This window comes from Miniopterus natalensis, chromosome 7 (assembly GCF_054644295.1).
Source record: "Miniopterus natalensis isolate mMinNat1 chromosome 7, mMinNat1.hap1, whole genome shotgun sequence".
In the NCBI taxonomy this organism is placed as follows: Eukaryota; Metazoa; Chordata; class Mammalia; order Chiroptera; family Miniopteridae; genus Miniopterus; species Miniopterus natalensis.
Window position 1 is genome coordinate 23,110,596 of NC_142087.1, and position 18,544 is coordinate 23,129,139.

Below are 18,544 nucleotides of genomic sequence, written 5' to 3' on the forward strand. Positions count from 1 at the left end.
ATTGACATTGTGTAGTGTTAATATGTTAAATGAGAAGAAGCAAGTTTCAGAATGATGTGTGTTGTAAATATTCATCTTGGTAAAAACAAGTCATGAGGGAGAATATCCCAATAAAGGATGTGAAAACAAGCCAGCAAATGCCATACCAGAAGAGTTAATAGTGGTGTTCAGATTTAAGAGGAAAACGTGACAGATCTGTTTATAATGCACATGCCAACTGCTCGAAGGAAACAGCTTAGGAAATGTATAAGAAAATGTATGTACTATGAAAGAAAATTTAGAAAAGATGATTTAACATGGATAGATGGGTGAACTGATGGATGGAGAGAAGGCTAAGATTTGCCTCCTGTGTCCTCTCTCTCATAAAGACAAGTCAGAAATTCAAGTTCCCCAGGTTTCTCAGAAGCTCCTGGAGAAGTCCCAGCAGTGGCATTTAACCCACTCACAGGGGTCTTGTTTTTACTTCAGTTTGGAGGCTGCAGATTCCTTTTTTTTTTTTAATACCAGCTCACTAAGGGACTTAAATTTTTATTTATTTTTTATTTATTTATTTATTTTTTAAAGTCTGATGTTTTCTCTTTTTTTAATTTATTTTATTTATTTAATGAATATCTTTATTGACTTCAGAGAGAGGAAGGGAGAAGGAGAGAGATAGAAACATCAATAATGAGAGAGTCATCGATCAGCTGCCTCTTGCCCGCCTGGGACTGGGGATCGAGCCCGCAACCCGGGCATGTGCCCTGACCAGGAATCAAACAGTGATCTCCTGGATTCTAGGTCGATGCTCAACTACTGAGCCACACCAGGTCGGGCTTTATTTTTATTTTTTAAATATTCCATTCACCAATTTTATTGTTTCACTTGGGAGGATAATTCAGCATATGTAATATAATCTGGCACCCCCCCCCTTCTTTCATCTTTACCAAATAGGCCAGTGCTACCTAATAGAACTTCCTGTGAGGAGGGAAATATTCCATATCTCCACTGGCCAGTATGGAAGCCACTAACCCCATGTTGCTACTGAGAACTTGAAATGTGATTTGTGTGATTAAAGAAGTACATTTTTATTTTCACTCGATTTTTTAAGTGTTTAAAATTTAAATTTATATAGCCACTTGAGTAGCAGCTATCCTATTAGACAGTAGAGAAATAGACCTCTACTCACCCATACATAAGTGCTCTTATGAGATATAACTAGTAGAATTACATATAAAATGGGAGATGGGATTTTTGGCTGCATGATTGACAATGCCACAGCCAAAGAAAAAATAGTAAAAATGAAAGTTTCAAAGAGAGCCAATATTCCTCCTGAAAGTAAGCTTCTGGCCTCAATTTCTTTATTTTTTGGTAAGGAAGAATTTTGGATGTGTGGCATCCACCTGACTATGTCAGAAAAAGGATTTAGCATAGTTTATGGGATTGCACAATTCAAAAATATAAACAGTACAGGAAATGGCAGGAGGCACGCCCCAAAGGTTTCATTAGGACGAAGCCTATCTCAGCTGCAGTGACCTGGCCTACCGACCCTAATGAGCTAGCTCTGACTCATACTGGCTTTTTGAATTCATGCCAAGGCCGGGACATGGTCACAGCCTGGCCCATACCATGTAGCCTCTTGTTTTTGTTATTTGTGGCACTGAACCTCTCCTTTCAACTTCAGAGAATCAGCCATTCAGCACTAGCCCCGCCCATAGAAGGAACACTCCCAGAGTTATTTCTACTAGACACACAAAGTTCATATTTCTTTTTAAGAATATGGCTGAATATTTAAACCATTCTTCTCTACAGAGTTGCATAGGACAGGCACAGTTCTGTGGAAAGAGCACTGGAATGGGTTCTGGGCCTCAGTTTCTCCAACTGCAAAAATAGATAGTTCTTCTACATCAAAATGAACTAATACAACTTAGAACCATACCCCAGATAATTGCGGTAAACTTTCACAACCTGGAAAATGTTGAAAACAGCCATTCCTATTTTTGTTTTTTATTAAATCTTTCACACACACACACAAATCCCTTATCACAGTCTAATTGGAAAGGTTCAGTTACCCAGGACTGACCCATGTAAACAGGTAGGAAATGGGACAAATTGGGGGTTCTGTTTCTATGCTGCTGGAACTTCATAATAGGTCATCTAAGGAAAACCAACCTGGTAATAGGTGTCTTGATGATGCTGGAGACTTTGAGGATGCAGTTCTGTGTCCAGCTTGTATAATTTGTCGCAATAGATCATGAGACTCCTCAATGGCCATAGAGAAGAGCAGCACTAGATTAGCAGGTCCAATGGGGATTCAGTAGATAAAGAGCTACTTCTCCCTTTGCTACATGTGGCTTTCCAACAGGCCATGGCAGATGGTAGTTTTGAGCTCTCAGTGTTGCTATAGGTATCCTCTTTCCACACCAATCATTACTAATCCTGTTTATCTTTTCTTTACACTTTATTCTCAATGGCTTGTTTTCTAGCTTAGGAAAACTTAAACACTCGTAATTTCTGAGAGTATTTCTGGGTCAGTTTCTGGGGGTGTTTCCTCTCTATAAGAGCAATGTTCTATTTGCCATTAACATGCATTTCACTTCCATGAGTGAAAACCCTTTTCATCTACAGAGTTTCTGACAAGGTAGAAATTACAAGATAAAATTATTTTAAAATAGTATGTCACTTCTATTTTTAAATAACAGGTATTAAATGTAAAAGAATGGGTTTAATTGTTAGTTGGAAAAATACAATAAATACACCATAAAGTGTCCAAAAGTTTGGAAACATAGAAGAAATAGTACATTTATTGTACATAATTCAGATGGGGAAAGGCTGAGAGCTCAGTTAGCAAGTAACAGATTCAGATCTAGAATGCAATCCCATATTTTCTGCCTCCAAATCTGTGTTGCTTGTCTCACATTAGGTATAAGCTTCTCAAATCAGAACTAGCTCCCTAACACATTTCTATAATTTTTTCATTGAAAACTTATAAATAACAGGACACCAGCCAACCCACCTTGAAGGTGATTGGATAACATGGTGAAGATACTTTTAATGGATGATGCAAGAGTCTAAATAAGCTTTCCTCACTTTAAGGTAAAAAAAAAAAAATCATTATCTTTTCATTATTTTTTTAAAGAATTTTCTGAAAATATCTGTATATTTTTCCAAAAATAAACCACCTTTTTAATCCTGAAGCCCAGTCTGTGTATGACTTAAGTTCATTCTATGACATTAAATATATATGCACATCAGTGTCCTCTGATTAAAATAGAGAACTAATTGCAGGGTGCTGCCATGTTTAACCTGTTTATACAGCATATGGCACAGTACCTTAGCAGCTTCAATGATATACGCTTAAAGAATCTTCAAATGTTTGGGATGGATGAGAGTTTATAATAGGCTACTTCCAACCTCCTCACTTTACAGATGAAGAAACTCAGCCTTATTAATTCATTCAGCAAATCTTTGTTGAACACCTACCATGTGTCTTCCATAGGATTCAGTACACTAAGTGGAAAAAAAATAAATCAACTCAAAGAAGTTAAATGATTGCCCAAGAACACTCACAGCTCCATGCCACACCTGGTATAATGATAACTGGAGCAATGGGGATCAGAGAACACATAAGATTTAAGTGAGATTGCGCAGGTCTGACATTATTTATGAAGGTGTTAATGGTAAGAAGCTCAGTGAATGCAAACTCGGTGAGTATCAAGGGAAGGAAGTCTAGGGAAAGTTTTTAAATATTAAAATCAGAGGACTTCAAAGAAATATTTCAAAGCTTATATAGCAATGCCGCTTATATTGGAGGAACATGGCCTCGTTGAACAGTTGAGCATTTAACAGAGTGACCTTAGAAAAATACAAGCTTTGGGGTGGCATGGTGTCTTGCGAACTCAAAATGGGTCAAGGGGCTTTGCAAGAATATAAATGACAGACATTCATTCAAGGGTCTTAGGGTTTGCAAAGTGAAACAATCTAGGTAAGACATAGACATATTCCAAAAGAGAAAGGAAAGCGAGTTTCTTATGGTAAAAAGTCTACTCTTGAGAATATTCAGTCCTGCATCTTTCTCCCTTGGATGGTTCCAAGATGGTAATTTTTAGATGTCTAGTGGCTCGGATAATGGAACAGTTTCTTCTTGAGGTCATTCAAATGGTAAACTGAGGGTTTGATGTCTGCCCAGGCATTAACACGCAACGTGATGGGCATCCAGGTATTGACACAGGGCTGAAAAATTCAGAAGTTTAAATTCCTAGACTAGTGAAGGCAAGACTAGAATCTTTTCTTCATGCATCAGCCTATTTTATTTTAATAATTTCACAGCTTGACCATAGTACCCCCATTTTACTTCTTCACACTATTTCTCAGGAAATATACGCCATATATATTCCCACTTTGTTTTCCTTTGGTGAGTGTATTTACTCAGGCAGTTTCCACAAGAACTTCGCTACAAACAACTCACCTCACACATATAAACAAGAAACAGGGGGGCTTAGGTGTGGAATGTCACACCCTCTTGCTCTAATTCAAGACACCACACCAAGGGAGTTACTAAACTAGGGCCTTAGGTAGATAGAAAGAATTAACGAGGAATTAGTGTTCAGAAGTGTCATCCCTTTTTCATATGCTATTGAGTAGGGGAGGTTGCTTCTCAAACTTCCGGATAAAACTGTGTGTACACCTTCATTCACAGGGTGAGATCTTGGAGAATTATCTTAACCTCTCTGGATGCAATTTTATATTCATAAAATAAAAATAATATATCTGCCTTTTTCTCCCTATACAATTGTAAGATATAACCTCATAAAGTAGAAATTACAATACAGATCTATATTTCTATTTTATTAAAATTAGCCTAATTTAAAAAACAGAAATTATCACTTAAAACTTAAATAAGTACTGGAAACAACCTGGTGAGAAATGTCAGTAAGCTGGCAGAATAAGAAGTCCCAGTCCTGATGCCCCACCAAAACAGATCTCACAGTGATAAAATATCTTTATGAGAGGTCGAGTTCACATTAAGCCGTTACAGTACTCAAGATGAGCACACCTGTTAGATGGTAATTATAAAAAAAATGTTTTTAAGGTAAGTATTGCCGAGGATATGGAGATGTTGGAATCCTTCTACACTGTTAATGGGAATATAAAATGGTGAAACTTCTATGGAAAACAGTATGGGGCTTCCTTAAAAACTTAAAAATAGAATTATTGTATGACCCAACAATTTCACTTCTGTGTATTTATTCAGAAGAAAATGTCCGTTCTACCCAAAACAACCTATAGATTCAACGCAATCCTTATTAAAAATACCAATGACATATTTCACAGATCTAGACAAATACTCCAGAATTTTATATGGAACCTAAAAAGACCCTGAATAGCTGCAGCAATCTTGAGAAAGAAGAACAAAGTTGGAGGTATCAAAATATTGGATATCAAACTATACTACAAAGCCATTGTAATCAAAACAGCCTAGTACTGGCACAGAAACAGGCCTGTAGATCAATGAAAAGAACAGAGCCCAGAAATCGACCCACACCATTATGGTCAATTAATATTTGGCAAAAGAGGCAAGAGCATACAATGGAGTAAAGATAGTGTCTTCAATAAACTGTATTAGGAAAATTGGACAAGTATATGCAAAAATATGAAACTAGACCCACCTCACACCATACACAAGAGTAAACTCAAAATGGATGAAAGACTAAAATGTAAGTCGCAAAACTATAAAAATCCTAGAAGAAACCATAGGCAGTAAAATCTCAGATATCTCACATAGTGGAATTTTCACTAATACCTCTCCTAGGACAAGAGAAACAAAAAAAAAATAAACAAATGGGATTACATCAAACTAAAAAGCTTCTGCATTGCAAAAGAAATGATCATCAAAATGAAAAGGGAACCCGCTGTGGGAGAACATACTTGCCAGCTATACAGCAATAAGAAGTTAATTTCCAAAATATATAAAGAGTTCATACAACTCAACAAAAGGAAGACAATCCAATTAAAAATGGGCAAAGGACCCGAACAGACACTTCTCCAAAGAGGACATACAGATGGCCAAGAGACATATGAGAAAATGCTCAATGTCACTAATCATCAGAGAGATGCAAATTAAAACCACAATGAGGTGTCACTTCACACCTGTCAGAATGGCACCATCAATACATCAACAAATAACAAGGTTGGCGAGGGTGTGGAGAAAGGGGAGCCCTAGGACATAGCTGGTGGGAATGCAGACTGGTGCAGCCACTGTGGAAAACAGTATGGAGTTTCCTCAAAAAATTAAAAGCGGAACTGCCATTTGACCCAGCAATCCCACTTCTAAGAATATATCCTAAGAATCCAGAAATACCAATCAGAAGGAATACATGCACTCCCATTTTCATAGCAGCATTATTTACAATAGCTAAGACCTGGAAACAGCCCATCAGTAGATGAGTGGATAAAAAAGCAGTAGTACAGTACACTTACCCAATGGAATACTATGCAGCTGTAAAGAAGGATCTCTTACCCTTTGATACAGCATGGAGGGCCCTGGAGAGTATTATGCTAGGCAAAATAATCCAGTCAGAGAAAGACAAATACCACATGATCTCATTTATATGTGGAATATAATGAACAAAATACTGACGAACAAAATTTGTCCAGAGGCATGGAAGCACGGAACAGACGGACAGATCTCAGAGGGGAAGGGGGTAGGGGGTTGGAGGGATAGGAAGAGATTAGAAAGAACTTATATGCATATATGCATAGCTCATGGACACACACAACAGAGTGGTAAAGGCCTGGGGTAGGGCTGGGGCTGGGTGGAGGGGAGCAAAGGGTGAGGAAATGTTCACATTAGTCTTTCTCTTTTTCTTGTTCTCATTTAGCAGTTTTAGGGATAGATCTAAGTAATTCCTCATCATAACTACAAAATGTTTCATTTATGGACATCTCACAACGTGCCCAGTGATTGCACAGCTAATGGACATTCAGGTTGTGTGCAGGTTTGTTTGCGTCTGCATGTTTGCTTTCCCACTAAAAACAATGCCGTGATATATTTGTACAGGTATCTTTGAGTCCTGGTACTTTAATTTACATAGAATAGATACTTAGATCTAGCCTATGCAAGATTTTGGGGTCAAAGGGTTCATGCATTTTTATTTCACCAGTTAATGATTGTTTGTTTTCCAAAGATCGTAGCAATTTTACACCCACCATCAATGCATGAAGATGCTCCTTTCCTTGAACCATTGCCAACATTGGAGGCTGCTGTACTTCAACAAATTTTTTTTCATTCTCATAGCTGTCAGTTGACTTTTAAATAACTTTTTAAAAAGGTCTGTAATTTTTTATTCCTTTGTACTCTAAAAGCCCTGACTTACTGTCATAAGAAGTTCATTTTAAATAGTAAAGCTTACATGTTTGATTTTGCCCATCAGATTTTTATTACAATAACAATTTTACAACACAACAGATATAGAAAGCAACCAACATCCGTCCATAAATATTTTCCAGTTCTTGTCCATATGCATTTGAGTTTTATAAAGATATGGCTCTAGTATAGTACAGTTTGACACTTTCAATTTTTACTAGACATTTCAAGATAAGTATTTTCCTTGTTGTTATGGAGTCTTCCTATTTTAACACCTGCTTACTGTGTCATGGTTAGTATCTATAAACTAATTAATGATTCATCTGTTGTTGGATGTCTGAGTTGCTTTGTGGTTTAATAATTACAGATAACTGTGAGAATACTCACAAATACAAAATCATCCTTTTTAAAGCAGATTTTTCTTGGATAAATTACCAAGAACAAATGCAATAAATGTGTTAATGGATTTTGAGACATATTGCCAAATTATTTTCCCCAAGTGTGGAAAATAGTTTATGCAGGCACAAGCAAAGGACTAGATTTCAGAATGACATTCAAAGATCTCTAACTAAAGACCCAGCAATCTTTCTTTTTAATGAGTTGTTAGGGGTTTTGTTTGTTTGTTTATTTTTACATTTTAAAACTATTCTATGATATTATAAACAAGGTTTATCCTTTGGAGAGGTAATGACTGGAAGAGAGAGCAAGTGGGATTCCATGGCCCTGGTTATGTTCTGTTTATTGATTTTGGAACCAATTAGTCGAAGGAGTTCAGTTTGTGAAAACTAGGAGAGCAGGACACTTAGGGTTTCAGCTCTTTTCTCTGTGTGTTACACATCAACAAATGTTCAAGGACTGCATTTTAGGGATTTCATCAGAATGTCTGTCACATTGCAGAGAGACGCATGAACACGCTGGATCATTTTGCCAAGCACCACTCTGGATTGGAATTGGGTATCTGTATATGCTCATATTTTTTGTACAAACCATCAAAGATGTTCCGAAACACCAGGTCTGTGGGTATTAGAAAATTGCTTCAAGTCCCAGATAACCAAACATTCTTTGTTTTCCTCCGGTGTTCTGTGTTAGCAGCAGTCTGACTGTGGCACGTTAAGAAAACTAGGAGCTTACTGTTTCTCAAAATAAACTTCGAGGAACTTACCTGGTGAAAAAGCCCAGGGAGGCTGAATGACTGCTCCGAGGAACACAGCTAACTAACCGGTGGCAGAACTGCAACCAAACCCAGGTCCTCAGTTTACCGTAACAGAGATTTTTCCGTTGTAGCAGGTTGCTTTCTGCCTGAGACAAGCATCAGATGAAATAGCTGTTGACTGAAGTCCTTCAGAGGACTCCCAGGGGAACTGGTTTCAGTTCTCTGAATCTGTTTTTAGCTCTCCTGAGGTGTCCCCAGCCCTGCTTTTTTGTTACCTCCCAACACATACTCTCATCCCTGGAAAAATATGTACTTTTGTGCTTTGCACCTGCTGCCTCCTTCACCTAAAAAATCCTCCTGTGTTCCGTTTTTTTATGTATATTATCTCGTTTAAAATATTCCACACTACAGTCTCATAAAGTAGGCTTTACAAGTGTGTCCAAGAGCACACAGATACTAAATGTGCACCCGGTTCTGTTTAACTGCAAAGCCCGCGCCCGAACCACTCCTGCTGCCTCTGTTCCCGCATTCACGGCTCTCATGAGTCCTAACAGTCACCCGCACACCCGCACACCCGCACAGCAGTGTCTCATGTGCCCTTCCCTGCAGCCCTTTGAGCTAAGCATTATTGTTGCCCCATTTGCAGATAAATGAACAGAAGCTCAGAAAGTGTGGCTTACCCGAGGTCACACCACAATTATAGTCCAGGCCACATAATTTAGTCCCTGATTCTCTATTATCTTTTAGTTAACTATGTAAGTGTTTATTGAGGCCTTACTTGAAGAGCATTAAACTAGATACTCTGAGATGTAGATTGTTTGTAAATTGCTCCCTCTGTTAGATATATATTTTATATACCTAGTTTATAATATCCTAAATAGAATAGAGCTCATCCTGCTTGTCAGCTTCCCACTGCTTAGATCAGCCTGGGGCCCAGAGTCAGTAAGTATGTACTTCCAGGCTGGTTAACAGGACAGCCATTTCAACTGGTGTGCAGCAAGAATTTTTAAAACATGCAATACCTGACTGTTTAGTCAGGGGCACTGACTTCTTTTCCCTTCGATTGTTAAATTAATAAATAACAACAGCCAGCACAACAATAACCCTCCAGTGTGAATGCCCTGTCTTGAACCGTAAATACATAGGCCATATAATAGCGTTGTCTCCTATTGGTCAAATCACATCATAAGGTTGCATCTGACTGGTTAATTCTTGGTACCAGAAATCCTTGTTTACAAGTATGGGCGCCTGATTTTTTAAAAAGTCACTTTGGAGCAAAAAAGGTAGGTAAGTACTATTATTTTTTTGTAAATCAATCAAAATTACATCTATTTTCTGTCAGACTGACAAAAAAATATATTTTTTGATGCACTTCAGAATTTTAGTAATTAGTTTATGTGCCATGAGGTGAAAAAGGTTGAAAATTGCTGCCTTAGGATCTTCTAATCTTAGCTGCCAAGACAGCCAGATGCCAATCAGCTACCGAACATTCTCAGCCTGAAGCTGAGGGTCATTCGTTTTCTGGTCACCCTTATCTCCCTTCTTGGAAAAAAAAAAAGCTCATTTAAGACTTTTTATTTAAACCAGCACTAGGTAACAAGTGGGAATCCAACCTCCCCAAAACATACAGAAAATCATTGACTGGTTTGAAATTAGAAATTTTCCCCTAAAGTTATGGTAAATATGCCAAGTTTCAGGGGAAGAACACAATTTTTAAGTATTAACGATTCAAAAATGCTTTGCATTAGTGCAATGGCACCAAAAGCACAAGTGAAAAAGAAAAACAGATCCATTAAGCCTCAACAAAATCAAAAACTTTTGTGCTTCAAAGGATACCACCAGGAAAGTCAAAAAAGCAGGGATGTAAAGTACAGGGCAGGGAATATAGTCAATAATATTGTAACAACTATGTATGGTGCCAGGTGGGTACTGGGTTTGCCAGGGTGACCACTCAGTGAGTTATGTAATGTCTAATCACCAGCTGGTACACCTGAAACTAATATAATATCGTATGTCAACTGTAGCTTAAAAGTAAAATAAAAAACATCACCCCCACACTAAAAAAAGAAAGTACAAAGACAAACTACGAAATGGGAGAAAATATTTTCAAATCATATATAAGATACTTGAATCTAGAATATATAAAAAGTTCCTAAAGCTCAATAATAAAAAGACAGCACCATTTAAAAATGGGCAAAGGACTTCAAAAAATTCGTGGACTCAGAGAACAGTGTGGTGATTGTGGGAGGGGGGGTGAGAGGCAGTAGGTGGAGGAGGGTATGGGGCGGATAAATGGTGATGGACAGAGGCTTGCCTTTGGGTGGCGTATACACAATACGGCGTACAGAGGATGTGTTGTAGAATTGTGCACCTGAAACGCATAATTTTGTTAATCAGTGTCACCCCAAGAAATTCAATCTAAAGGAAAAAATTAGAAAAATAAGACATAGAATCAATAAGCTCATGAAAAGATGTGCATTAGTCCTGACCAGTGGCTCAAAATGTTGCAGGTTCATTTCCCGCTCAGGGCACATACCTAGGCTGTGGGTTTCGAGGATCTCCATTTCTCTCTCTGCCCCCTTCCTCTCTCTCTAAAATCAATAAAAACATATCCTCTAATGAGGATTAAGAGAAAAAAAGAAAGGAAAGATTCGCAATATTATTTTCCATCAGGGAAACGCAAATCTAAACCATAGTAAGATACTACCTCATATCTACTACAACAGCTATAATCAAAAACACAGATAATTGCAAGTTTTAATGAGGATATGCAAAAATTGGGAGCCTTATACATTGCTACTTGCAATGTAAACAAGGCAGCCACCTTGGAAAACAGTCTGGCAGTTCCTCAAATGTTAAACATAAAGTTAACATGTAGTGCAGCACTCCTTATATACATATCCAAGAAAAATGTATTTCCACATAAAAACCTGTACACAAATGTTAATTGAAGCATTAGTCATAATAACAAAAAGTGGAAACAATCCAGATATCCATCAACTGAGGAATGGACAAACAAATGTGGTCTGTCTATAAAATAGATCTATTATTCAGCCATAAAAAGGAACGAAGTAGTGGGGGGGAAAAAAACACAAACACTACAAAAAGACATAAAGTGTATGATTCCACTGATATAAAATGTCCAAAAAGTGTATAACAGTAAAACTGTAAAGAGAAAAAAAAGAGATTAGTAGTTATCTAACTACGAGCAAATTAGGGGAGAACAGAGGGAGAAATTGGGAGAAAATAAGGAGTGACTACTAATGGGTATGTAGTTTCCTTTTAGGGTAGTGAGATCTTCTAAAGTTGATTGTGGTGATGACTACACAACTCTTAGTGTAGTGAAAACTATTGGATTGTATTCTTTAAATGAGTCAATTGTATGGTATATAAATTACATACAGTAACTTAATTAAAAATAATAAAGGACAGCCTTGGAAATGTCCAAAACAGAAGAAAACATTTGACGTCATGCTCCTGCATTCCAAACAAGCCTCGTGTAACTGATGTATATCTCCCTTGTGGCCTGTTTTCATGACTTTTTCCCTAAGTCATTATATATGTGTGATTGCTTCATGGTCATCATCACGTTAACATGGCAACAACTAAAAACCAACTCATGGGAAGTGAAGTGAGGAAAAACTCTCAGGTTCCCAGAACTGGAAAAACACATTAAATATAGATTTGGCGTGTCTCCAGCTAAAGTTTCCTGCACCAGTTCACTCACAGAAAGAAAAAAAAGATGCAGCCACTTGGAAGAGGAGACAATGGGATTAAAAGTGTCAACCAATATCTTCGGGGGATTGAACACATTCTGGGTTCTGGGCAACAGACACAACAGACACCCTGCTCAAGGGTCAAAACCCAGTTAGTATGCAATCCTCCCCTCCCCACCTCCAGTCAGAGTAGACTGAATTCATCGCTCTGTGTGTGTGTGTGTGTGTGTGTGTGTGTGTGTAAGCCTCTTCATGTGCACGTCAGAAGAAAATTCTGGGGGAAAATGAACCTAACTATAACACTAGTACAAATGATTTCAAGATTCTATGCAATGAATGTTATCCAGCAATAAAAATAATGATAATTATATGCAAGCTGATGGGAAAATCTCTCAATCATAATGTTGAGCCAAAGAAGCCAGACACACATAAAAACTATATTCTACATGGTTCCATTGATATAAAGTCAAAAAGAGGCCCAACTAATCCATGCCGTTGGAAGTCAGGAGAACGGTTATTCTTGGGAAAGTCTGCACTGGAGGGAGCATGGGCCAGATTCTAGAGTGCTGGTAACATTCTGCTTCTTGTTTGAAAAAAGGATCCACATTTTCGTTCTGAACCCGGCCTGCAAATCAAGGAACTAGTTAGTCCTGCTCCTAGGTCTATCCATGTGACATACAAGGTTGGACATAAGCAGGTTTACAGTTGTGAGTACATGAAACACAGTTTATTCTTGTCTTATCATTAATTAATTGTATTGTTTTCCATATGAACAACTGTAAAATTACTTTTGCCCCACCCTGTATTTTCTGTCTGGAAATTCAAGAAAAAATCTTCACAGCATCTCCACACAGTATCATAAATCATGAGTTCAGGGCAGGAAAAAAAAATCAATGAAGACAAGTCAGTCCGAGGAAAGTAAGGATTCTTATGTACATTATAAGAAGTGGCCTAGCACTGGTGCCATTCGACTTTGAATCATGCCCCTCTTGTCTATCTCATGGCTTGCAGAGGGAAGAAAATGGAAAGTAATCCAGATGGACTGAATGAACTTGGGTACCGACAAGAAACATTATCTCTACGCTTTTTCTTTCCACAAAGAAGAATTCATTTGGTCACCAAATACTAAGTAGTTGTGATGTCTCATTAGTTTCTTTTCTGAAAACATTACATTTTTTAGTTTTATGCATTTTTTAAAATTTTACAAGTCCAGGTTTTGCCTTCACAACCAGATCGTTGAATGTTAGTCACTTAAATAGCATATATCCCTTGACGCAAGTGACACCTATTACCCAATGTCCCCCAGGCTGCCTTCTATTAAGCAGGGATTCCAGAGTTAACTGGCTGACTGATCTTGATTTGTTATCAAAGCTCCTTTGAATCGAAGTCTCCGAAGTTAACAGTTTGCTTTTTCTTGAGAAGATTTAAAGTGAGGACCATTAGGTCTTCCAATACTTTTAATTTTACAGGAGGACTGTGCAGTTCTGAGCAATTTGGGCTTTAAAGTGGCTCAGGATACACACAGGGGAAAGGGTTTGACACAAACTCAAAAAGTATTGAAAGCTCGGCTGCATTACACAGTACTTTCTAACTATCTGGGAACCTACAATCAAATAAATCATTCTCTGAGCCTAAGTTTTAAATGTGTAAAATAGAAATTTTATTGCCTGTTACTGTGAATATTATTGTGAAGACTAAATAAAATGTGGAAAATCCCTGAGAAACTATTTAAAATATTGCTGATGAGCAAGAAGAGGATTAGAGTGGCAGTTTAGATACCAACAAAACAGCTTACTCTACAAATTAGTAAAGTATGATTTTCAAAAAGTAAAAAATTCAACTTTCAAACAAATATAAAATAGACACGTCAAAGTTTTTATTCAACTCATTAATCAATCAATAGTAATATATTAAGACTGGGTCAAAAGAAAATTTAAAGAACAGACAAGTATAGATAGATAAGATGGAGAGAGACTAGAATACAGAAATGAGTTTTCTAATATATATAAAACTGGATAGTGTCCACTAAGGCAATGCACTATAACATTTGGGGTTATCTTTTTAAATTGGCAGAAACCAATTATATCTCTACCAGTCAAAATTAATTGCATTTCTATGCACTAGAACCATTAGCATTGCTATCAGTTTTTTGCACAAAAACTTCTATCCCTACAGAATTTTAAAATAGTCAACAGAAAACCAAAGGGCACACACTCTTATAGAATCAGATGACCTCTCGAAGTTTCACTAGACTATGTGCCGCCCTCCACTGAAAGGACACTGCAATTTCTCTTGCCGTTTTCCAGGTCTTGGACAATGGTTTCTCCTAAAAATTATCAACAGTGTAATTGACTGTCTGTGTGTATGTAGTTAAATGGAAATAATTTGAAATGCCTACGCTCATGCACATTCATCTCAGACGCTACAGTGGGCCAATACATCTGTTTCTTTCTTTGGATTGTGTGTGTATACGTTGTAAGGATGGAGGTGAATTACTGCTGCAGAATGTTATTCTAATAGAGTAACTGATGGGCGCTACCAATCGCTCCTGCACTCCTCATTCTCGCTGTTAAGCTGCTCATCTCATTGAACCAAGAGGGAGAACAGAATACTCTTAACCTTCTCTGGACTTGTGTGTTCCCAAAGTGAACACCTTCGGGGAGCGCAGAAGGCTCACAGGAGTGACGGCCGCAGTTTGTGGAGAGAGGGATGTTCTCAGAGGCTAGAAGAGAGATGCCTGCCAGTTGGGAAGAAGAAACTCAGAAGGGAAATAATAAAAGCAGAGGAACAGGCGGGTGGCAGTGCCCCTTAGAGGAGGGAAGTCCCTGGAGAGAGAGCAGCTGCAGAGATAGTCTGGGTGGGTGATGCCACAGGCAGATGTGTAGGATTCCTGATTTCTAGCCTGGAAAGGAGGGAGTGGAATGACTCCTTTGCTTTCCCACATAGCACAGGGAAAGCAGAGAGAAATCCCCTAGAGTAGGAAAGGAAGGAAAGCATAATGAGAGGATACTCAGTAGCATACGTCAATGACCAAAGACGTTGTCTCTCTCAAAACCCATTGTACTAATAGCAACCCAATTCCCTAAAAGTACCCCATAACTAGACACCCTGATGGAATGGGGAGGTGTTTCTTTGAAATTAAAATTAAGTTCTAAGAAAAGTTATTATTTTGCACAGCTGAGTTGTGGGCTGAGATTGATTATGCTATATTTGCGATTGCTGTGCTTAGAGATTCAGCCCTCAGCAGACCCAGTGCTTGTCATCTCCTGGAATCCTCAATACTTAACCTCTCGTTGTTGTCAGAAAGGCTCAGCCACCAGTCCCTTGGAAGCTTAGAAAATTTCTCCATCCCAAGGCACCAGAATTACCTTAGCACGTACCTCCAGGTGAGGGTCACCCCAGGATAAGTTTACCATACGAGTGTCTGGAGCCAGGTGGGCTTTTTAAACCATGCCATGCCCACCTAACAGCGGTATAAAATGACCCGGTCACACTTAGGTGTCCAAATGACCTGCCTAGCAAAGTGAGAGACAGTCTACGCAAATGTATCAGTACCTCAGCCTCACCTAGAAGATACACCTGGTCCTTAGAGTTGGGTGACTGTATTTTCAGTCCTGGAAGTATTGACAATAGGAAGATGATAAAGAAAATCAAGTCAAGATGCTGGAGTGTGTTGGCCTCCTCCTACAACCACGTCAAAATTACAACTAAATTGTAGAACAACCACCCTTGAGAACTACCTGGAGACTAGCTGAACAGAAGAACTCCTACAACTAAAGATATAAAAAGCCACATTAGGACTGTTAAAAAAAAAAAAAAAAAATTAAGCCCTTAGTATTAATATTTATCTATCAAGTTTAGATATAATCTATGTGTGCAAATGAGCTGAAGAATCTGTAATATTTAACATACTTTTGCATAGCAGTCTTGTAATTTTAAATATATGTAACAGAATATTAACTAGCTTATAGACAGTACTGAGATATTGGGGGAAATTTCATGTACCATATTAATTTATTTAAATTGATTAAATCTACATGGGTCAATTTTGTTCTTGGCAAGTTTTTGCTTGTTAGGGCTAGACGTTTCCCCAGTATCCATTTGAAGTGCTTAAAAAAATAAAATATATTCAAGTGTTTTTATGTTTTAAATTTTAAAGGCATTTAATTAACTAAGTTTATAAATGGCACTATTTTGTTTAAGGAGAATTTAGCCTACTCAGCTGTTAATCAAACATCAATTAACAATCACAAAGGTAGTTGTTCTTAGTTCATACAGAAATTATAAGAAGATTTATGGATGGTACTTAACCAGGTTGTCAATCTGTAAATTCATATGCCAAATATTAATTTAAGCCCCACCTAAGTAAATCATCACTACATTGAACAAATAACCCTCCAAGGAAACAAATAAACTAATTTTTTTGCAGAAATAACAGTGTTTTTTAAATTAACAAAGTCAGGTAGCTGCCCCAAAATAGTGTGGCTTTGAGAAGCTCACCCCCAAGCATCTGGAATAGTAGGGTGACAGTGGTGGTTCTTGAATACTTCTTAGAAATAACCAGCTCTATATTTAAGAGTCTGAATTCCAGACTTTTTTTTAGTGGATGTTCAGTTTCATAGGCAGAGTTAAGTTATGACATCATAGGGAGGAGGAAAGCCTGTTCTTGGCTCAGGGCATTCTGACGATAATTGTTACTACAAAGACTTTTCTGGACACTACTCCCTTGAAGAAAAGAAGACATTTTACACTGTTGCTTACCTTGGGGTAGTAGTCATTGATAACATGTTTTCTTCTAACTGAAAATAGCATTGCCATCCCATTACCATCCTATTAGCCCATGTTTTGAAAGAAAAACACACACACACAAAAACCTGACATCTGACATCTGCAATGTTGGTATCTGGCCTTCTATGAGAATTCTCCTGACTGATTTTTAGAAAATGTAAATAGTTTCTTGCAGAGTAATCTCAGACTATTAAATCCCAGCAGATATTGAGGTGTCACTAGATCTTTGCTTCTATTTGATAGATGACAGAATTTCAATGATTCAGAAAGGCAAAATAACTCATTTTTACTTGTTATTTGGACAATTCAATGAAATTTCTCGAATCATAATGGTTCTTGTTATTTTTCTTCTTTATCTGTGTATCCAGGACAACAGCTGAAGGACAGATATTGTGGTTTCAGGAAAAGGGACTTGCTCTGGGCTCAGAACCCTAGTGTTCATGACCTACTTCTGCTCCATATTCCCATACTCCTATGGCTTTGGAGTAGTCACCTAACTTGTTGGAACTTTAGTTTTTGCATCACCATTACCCTCTATTATGTAAGTAAAGATTGATTCACCAAACAGATTTCTAGACACAGTACAATTCTGACCATTGATCTTGCTCATTTCCTCCCTTTTCTGTCAACTTCCCATCTCCAAGTGACACCCAGAGCTCTTTCAGAACACATCGCCAAGCCTCTGAATTCCCTTTCTTGCCTACCCCTAAAAGCTGGTATCTGGATGAAAATGTACCTTCAGGGAATACCACACGGCCATCATTAACTAATTTGTTTTTTGTCCTTAATGCAGTAAAGGACAGATTCATTTTTACCTTTGATAAAGAGAGATCTTGGGTAGAAGATATGCAGGTGCTGCGAACTCTTAGTTTTGTGAGGGCGAAGGCTGCCTGTGTCCTGTTCATTGTTGTAGTGAAGGGCTTAGCAAATAACCTAGTATATAACAGTTATTCAAACAGTTGTTGGGTTTACTGGTCGATCTGAAATACATTTAGATATTCAGAGACACCAAATCAGACTCAATATTTATTTTGTGTTTTACTGTTGATCAATGTCTTAGCCCATTCCGGTTGCTATAGCAAAATATCATGAACTGGATGGCTCATAAACAACAGAATGTATTCCTCGCACTTCTGAACCCTGAGAAGTCCAAAAATCAAGGCACCAAAATATTTGGTGTCTCATGAGGACCCCCTCTCTAGAAGAGCATCTTTTTTTGCTGCAGCCTCACATGGCTGAAGGAGCAAAGCTTGGGCACCTTTTTATAAGAGCACTAATCCCATGAGGAGGCTCTACTTTCATGACTTAATTACCTTGAAACAACCCCGCTTCCTAATGACATCACTCTGGGAATTAGGATTTCAACATATGAATTTCTAGGGGGAGACAAACATTCAGCCTACAAGCAATCAATATTCTTACACTCAAAGTTACCACTCACTCAAACAGACCTCCACACTTACTTTCACTGGAGATGATATGAAACGATGAACCGCCATTGGTTATGCATATCCTCAGTATCTGATGTCAAACAGTTGGGGTGCT